The sequence below is a fragment of the Tenrec ecaudatus genome, chromosome 1, assembly GCF_050624435.1.
Source record: "Tenrec ecaudatus isolate mTenEca1 chromosome 1, mTenEca1.hap1, whole genome shotgun sequence".
Lineage (NCBI taxonomy): Eukaryota > Metazoa > Chordata > Mammalia > Afrosoricida > Tenrecidae > Tenrec > Tenrec ecaudatus.
In genome coordinates this window covers 46,432,589-46,440,148 of record NC_134530.1, presented here as the reverse complement: position 1 = coordinate 46,440,148, position 7,560 = coordinate 46,432,589, and the positions used below count along the sequence as shown (strand labels likewise).

The 7,560-nt window shown below is 48.0% G+C and overlaps 1 protein-coding gene across 1 annotated transcript in view; it reads left to right on the top strand.

Annotated features, from left to right (window-relative positions):
* The first annotated feature begins 1,428 nt into the window (after positions 1-1,428).
* LUZP1 (leucine zipper protein 1) overlaps positions 1,429-7,560 on the top strand; it is a 130,211-nt gene continuing 124,079 nt past the window's right edge. Inside the window, exon 1 of the mRNA XM_075552122.1 lies at positions 1,429-1,506. The gene's annotated coding sequence lies outside the window, so the exon portion shown is untranslated. The remainder of the gene's footprint in view (positions 1,507-7,560) is intronic.

Here is a 7,560-nt window from a genome sequence, read left to right as displayed (position 1 = left end):
TAACCACTACAGCACCAGGGTCCTTTGTGTGGTGTTAGGTGTGGGAAATAATATTGATGCTGACAATAATAATAACTACAACAACAACAGTAAAAGAAAAGACATCACTGTGGAGCACTGTGCCTAATGCTTTCCACACAGCATCATATGTAATTTTCAAACACACCTTCAAGGGACCACAGTATTATCCTCATTTTGTGGGTGAGGAGACTGAGGATGAGGGAGCACTGCTAGAGGGCGGGCAAAGGTATTTGAGTCTAGATTTATCCAGCAGCAGAACCCTGAGCGCCACAAAAATGTGTGAGTTCTGACCTTGAGGAAGTCTAAGAAACAAACTGGGGCGGCCGGTGTGAGTGGGTGAACTTGGTACAAGTTAGAATGTGACTGAACCCACATGAGAGTTAAACACAATACCACGGATATTCAGAGCCCGGAGAGTAGGCTGGGGGAACCTGGGCAGTGCCCTGAAAGAAGCAGAGAAAGAGCATGAGTAAAGGGGCCAATGTGGGAAAGTAGTGGGTGTGCTAGGGGAAGTCTGAATAAACTTTATGGTGTGTATTTGTGTGTGTGTGCATTGTAGCTGTATCTGGAAAGGTAGGAAGAGATCAGACTAGATTTGGCCTTTATTCCATAGCCAATGAGGAGCTTACACAAGAGATGCCTCAAGAGATCAGCTACTGGCTGCAGTTGGAGAGGAAGCAGCCCTCAGCGCATCTGTGTCCCGGCTTGTGAGTGCTGTTGCGTGCCAGTATGTGGGCGGGCATCAGTCTGGGGGAGAGTCCCCTGCTGTGTCCTGTACTGCGCTGGGTGCCAGCCTTGGGGTCCCTCCAAAGGTTTCCCCTTTCCCCCCACTTTTATGGACACTAGGGACCTTGCACACAGTAGGCCCACAGGAACAATGCCATAGAAATCAACATTGGAGGGAATATTTTTTCCTTCTCTTTTCCTCTGTTGGAGGGACATTTGAGTACATCTGATCATCTAGCACCCCTTTCCAGTTTAATGAAGGTGAAAGTGGGGAAAATAGATGGGCCAGGACTGGTCTAGGATCACAATACATCAACAGATTTGGGAACTGGAATCTATGGCTCCTGAGGTTTCACATTTGCTGACTAATGGAAATACAGTTCCATCAGTATTGAGTGATTACTCCATACCAGCACTGGGCTAAGCATCTTTACATGAATTACTGTGTTGAATTATTGTATTTAATGCTCACGACTGCCCTGTCGCCCTCCATTTCTATTCCCTTTCACAGCGAGCACAGGCCCTGGGCACCCAGGCAATAAAAACTTGGCCCAGTTCAAGTCTTGGGAAGGGGAAAGGGGACGGAGGAGGCGGGGCCCACAGGAGCCCCGCCCACTCAAACGCCCTCCGGGGCGCTGATGTCACGCTGGCCCCGCCCCTCATTGTCAGTCCCGGGGAGCCGGAGGAGGCGCCGGACACCGGGAGCCCAGCGCCGGGGCCCAGGGCGGGCGGGAGGGAGCGCGGACCCGAGCTGTGGAGGTGAGAGGACCGCGGGTGGCTGCGGGCGCGGGCGGCCGGGGCGCACCGGGGCAGAGGAGGCGGCCGGCGGGGTCGGGGCACCGGGGGGGCGCGGGGAGCAGAGCCGGCGGGCGGCCCGGGGGGATGGGGGCAGGGGGCCGAGGCTGTGTGGGGGTGGGCCAGGAGTGGGAGCGGACTCGGGGCGGCCGAGTCGGGGCGAGCGGCTGGCTGAGGGCGAAGCTTTCCGGGCGAACTCTGGAGTTGGAGGAAGAGGCTCTGAGGAGGATTTCTTTCGGAGGGGGAGGGAAGAGGGCTCTGAGGGGACTTCTCGGTGGGAGAAGCCGGGCGGAGGCGCTGAGGAGACGTTTCCCGGGGCCGGCGCCGGGGGAAGAGTTTAGGGCCGGGGCCGGCTGTGGGGGCGGCGCGCGGCGCGGGCCGTGGGGGGCGGGGAGCGCTGCGGGTGGGGGGCCGGGGCGCCGGCGAGGGGGCTGCGCGGGGCCCGGCGGGCACCGGGGAGGAAGGAAGTGATCCGACAGGAAGAGCCGGGAGCTCGGAGGAGGAGGAGGAGGTGGAGGAGGTGGAGCGGCGGCCGGCGTGCGGGGCGCGGGGACGCCGGGCGCGGGCCGGGGAGGGCTCCCGCCGCCGCCGCAGCTGTCGGCCGCGCCGGCCGGTGTCCCGGGCGATGCCGCGCTCGGAGCCAGACCACTGGGCCGGGAAGGAATGCGAGGCATTCGCTTTGTTTAAGTTGCCAGTAGACAGTCGCGAGCACTAATTAATGGTGGAATCTGCAGGGGGACGCGGCGAGCCGGCCCGGGCCGCCCCCCGCGCGCCGCCGCGGCGGCGGCGACCAACTTTCCGCAGCGCGCCGCCCGCCTCCTGCGCGCCCCCGCCCCCGGCCGGCCGGAGGGAGGGAGGGAGGGAGAGAGGGAGGGAGGGAGCCATGGCTCCCGAAGCGCTGGAATGAAGTGCGGTTTCTGCTGCCCCGGGCTTCGGGCAGCCAGTGCTGGCTTCAGGGACGCCGGCGTCCCGGAGCGGCCGGCTGGGGGCTCGGAGCCCGGTGCAGAGCCCTCGGAGGGGTCGGTGGGGTCGCGTAATAACCTTGGAGGAGGCTGTGCCCTCCGAGAGAGCCCGTCTCGCTGCTCGGGAACATCTGTTTCTGCCTCGCGTCAGCCCCTTTACCAGCACTGCAGAGCTTGTTGTGGCTTGTTTCGGAAATGCCGAGACCAGTGCTCACACTTGCGGGGGCGGGGTGGGGGCTGGGGGGACCAGACTAGCACCCCCCCCCTCCCGGCAAGGAACCTGCAGTGTGATCTCCGGGAGACACGAGACTGCTCGCAGCTTCGCCTCCTTCGCACCTTCACTGACTTGAATGACCTTGGGCGCGGTATAGTGGGTCCCTTATCTAGATGTCCATTGAAGAGAGAATTCTCCCTGGACCTCCCTGCCTTTGGGGGAAGAGTTTGGGGGGGGGGGTAAGGTTTAGTCGAATTTCTTCTTTTACACAGCGCCGCAGCGTTTATGTCACCTGGTAAGCTTTTACTGCCTCAGATTAGGGAGGGAGGGGTTTGGATTTGAGGAAGTCATTTCCTTTCTGGGAATCCGGGGAAGTCTCTTTTACATCGTTTCCCATTGCTTCCCCACACCTCATGTGCAGTGTTCGTGGCATTCGAGTGGTTAAATTGTCATAGAAAGAAAATTCTTCCCTTGTCAGACATAATTATTTTGCTCAGAATTCCCCTTGGGGCAGATTAAGGTTTTGGTCAATTTACTCAGAAGAATTTTCCAGGTTTCTAAAATTAAATCGCTCTTCTAAACATAGTAGCTAAAGTTTGAAAAACTGGAAGTAGAGGGGTAGAAAAGGAGGGGGCTGGAGTGGAGACAGAATGACAAATAAAGGTTCATTGTTGGACCTGTGATTGGTTCTTTGGATCGTGGGGTGTTTATTTAGTTTGAAGTGATTTCAGAGGTGGAAAGAAATCGAATATTGTTGAGTCGGCTTCTTTCTGCCGAGTAATCGTGTTAGGTGATGTTGGCATCCCTGTGTACAGATGAGCAAACTTCTGGGTCAGAAAGGTAGTGTGACTTCCCCAAACTCACTCCTATAGCTAGTGTTGATAAATGGAGCGGTCCTATAGCTAGTCTTGATACATGGAGCGGTCCTATAGCTAGTCTTGATAAATGGAGCGGCACTTCAAAGCCAAATGTCTGTTTAAGATCTGCAGAAGAGGTTATTTCCACTATATGTGCTGCTTTGGGAACCAGGAGGCTCGGTTCCTGGTGTGTGATTTAGCCTCTGGACCTCTGAGGACCCTAGGAAAAGTCAGTGAAGGCCATTCCCTGGTAACATTGCCATCTTCAATATGCTTTTGAGGTGTTTGCGTTTTCCAGTAGAAAGATGAACATACAAGGCTGTGGTACCTAAATGCACTAGGTGCTTAATAATTTCTTTGCTTATGATGGAAGTGTTTGTATTAGAGTATGGGGTTTTCTGGCTTATTATAGGAAGATGGCAGATAGGCCAGGGCCCTTCTACTGTAGAGGCCAACATTAAGATGCTATTCATGATCAGAGATAGCCATTTCTCATGTAGCAGGACTTCTGGGGGCAATGTGTGGGTACAGTGTTAGCTTTGTGGGTAAAGCTCATTGCAGGTAGAATCCAGATAGTCCAAGTTGACAGATTTGGTATAAACTTTGATCACAACTATTTGTCGATGCTGAGTAGTTATTTGTTGAATGAATCAATGAATGCATTCTCTTCTAGTTTGGATGAAAGCTTATAGAGCAATGGGGTTTTCCATATAGCAGTCTATAACAACTTGTCTTTGGATACTGGTTTCAGTACCCTCCATGTAGCAACAGCCCTCCTGGGTTCCCTGTTTCCCTTCCTCCTCCTTTCCTGCCCCTTTCTGTCTTCTGAGCTTTTACTGAGGAGTGCATGCCTCCTGGTGGTGTTACTTTATAGCTCTGACCTATTGTTTGGATGAAAGTTGATCCCAGAGTAAGGGGTGGTTTCACTTTCAGGCTTGAAGAATGTTTAAAAGCCCCAGTTTGGGGTGTACCAGTCTCTCTCAGGCCAGTAAGCCTGGTCTTTCTTGTGATTTAGAATTTTGTTCTAAGTTATTTTCCCTCCCTCTGTTCAGTCTCTTCTGTTGTGATCTAGCACTGAGTTGTTGTTGTTGGTTGTGGTGGTGGTGGTGGTGGCTGGGCACCATCTAGTTCATTTGATCTCAGGGTAGTGGAGGCTGTGGTTGCCGTGGTCTATTAGGTATTTGGACTAATTATTTCCTTAAGTTTGTGGTTTTCTTCTATCTTCTGCGTTCCAGATGAAAAAAGACCAATAGTTGTCTTTTAGGTGGTAAATATATTCTTTTTATACTTGTTGAGGTATATTTCACAAAAATTTTAGTGTACACTTTTGATGAGTTGCAGTTGTATAACTACCACCACCACGCTCATTTCTTTTAAACGAATGTGTTATCTTTTAGGAATCATGTAGCTGATTGATCCCTGGGAATATGAGGTTTTTATGCTCAGATTTGGAGTCCCAGGTGGTGCAAATGGTTTAACATGCTTAGCTGCTAATCAGAAAAGCTGGAGGTTCATGTCTCTGCAGAAGTGCTTGGACGAAAGGCCTGTTGATCTACATGTGAATACTCCCTCATAGAAAACTTATGGAGTTCAATTTTACCCTGACACAGCTGGGGTTGTCATAAGTCAGAAGCAACTCACGAGGACCTGATTATGCTTAGATTCAAACCTCATGAAATTAGTGAACACTTGGGCCAACTTTGAAAAGCAGGGAAAGGTCAGGTACTTAATGGTGAAGTGACTGAGAAAAAGAGGGAGAGATAAAGCACAATCAATTAGGGGAAGGATGAATACATTTGCAAGGAATCAGATTTTAGGTACTTTCAGGATAAGAACACAATGTGAGGGGAGGGGGAATTACCTGAAGATTATTAAAGAGTTGAAAAAAATGAGCTGATACCAAGGGCTCAAATAGAAAAAATATTTTGAAAAGGATGGCGGCAGCATATGGCACACATGTGCTGGTTACACTGGATGTATGGATTGTTACAAGAGCTGTAAGAACCCCAATAAAAGTTGAACTTTTACTTTTTGTTTCCTTTTTGAAATGGTAGTGTCTGAAAATTTGAAACTTAACATCTTTGGCTATCTTATATTTAAGTAATACTTAACTCTTTGCGGTTTGAATAATAATGAAGGGTGGTGATGGTAAACAGTGATTGAAGGCTTTCCCTTTCCACCTATGATGGACTAGACCTACTATTATCTCAACTTGTTTTGGTTGATATTCCACAGAGCAAATAGATAGAAATTGTGGCTTCTGGGGAAGATGAAAGATTAGTTTTGTTCCTTCTCATAATTTCTCAAGTTATGTCACCTGGCCATATCTACTCTAGCTGAAGTTTTATATTAGAAAAGTCTTGAAACCCCTGTTACTTGGCTTCTAGAAACTCTATGCCTTTTAGTCCTTTCATCCTTTCTTTTTTTACATTTTATTAGGGGCTCATACAACTCTTATCACATACATATATATACATCAATTGTATAAAGCACATCCATACATTCCCTGCCCCAATCATTCTCAAAGCATTTGCTCTCCACTTAAGCCCTTTGCATCAGGTCCTCCCTCTTTCATCCTTTCTTTTTATAAAAAAAAAAAAAATCCATTCCATGAAGATTTTTATGTGTTGAATGTCTTATAGCACCCTTCTCCGCCCTTGATGATTACATAAGAATAAAAACTCTTGCGACATCAACCTCAAAATACCATTCTCACTATCATAGAGTCAATGCTGACTCTTGGCAACCTCCTGTGGGTTTCCAGGACTGCCACCGTTTATGGGAGTAGAAAGCCCAGTCTTTCTCCTGAGGAGCTGCTGGTGGTTTCAAATTGCCTACCATGCAGATCGTAGCTCAATGCTTAACCACTACACCACCAGGGCTCCTCATTAGAAAATAATAAATGGCCTTCAGGTTATCAGCTCAATATTTGGGGTAGCTATAGGGAGAACATAATAACCCTAGGGGAGAGAGAGAGTCATTATCTGCATTTTATAGATGAGGGAACTATACTCAGAGACATTCTTGTCAGAGATAGAGAGGGACAGAGCATTGATTTGAGCTCAGGTATGACTGATGGTAAAATTTGGGGTCTCCATTTCATCCTCTGGTTACTGGGGGAATGCAAGGAGACAGCTTGAAAAATAAATATTGAAATATAAGCAGCAATAAAACAAGTATTAAACTTTTTAGGCATTACTCTTGACCTATCCTTTTATTAATTTTAAGAGATATTTATTTACAGTCCAGGAATTTATAGTTCATTTTTTTAAATTAAAAGATTTTATTGGGGGATCTTAACTCATTACAGTCCATATATCAGTTGTTTCAGGCATATTTGTATATATGTTGCCATCATTCTTTCCTAGACATTTACTTTTTATTGAGCCCTTGGTATCACCCCTCCCCCTCCCCCACCGACCCCATAGTTCATTCTTTGTTGCATACCCTGGCATTTCATTTATTCTGTAGAACATGGTTCTTTGCAGTCAATAGTTATTTGACTCAATCCTCCCCAATTTTATATCTACATGAAGGTTTTCCTTTCAGTAAACTGTTATCCAAGACCTTCCATTCTCAATTTTATCTTTCATTAATTTTTGTAATCTTACCATCTGTTGCTTAAAAAGGAATATTTTGAAATCGCCTGTTTGTTTACACTTACTTGCTCCAGCTAGGTTAGAAATGACAATAGTGAGGATGGCGCAGGACTGGGTTGCTGTGAGTCAGAACCGAGGTGAAGGCATCTAACAACAGTAGACCAACGTAAAGAAGCTAGACTGGCTGCATTTACATTTATCTATAATCCAAACCTTCAGTGAACTCCAAAAGTTAGAAATTTCCTTTTGAAATGTAAGGAAAAATATTATTTTGAAAACACATTGATGTTAGTAAAAACATAAAACATTAATAATCATAACTTTATTGAAGTAAATACATAAAGTACACACATCATACAAAGTATAATTTGATGAATTTTTCACAA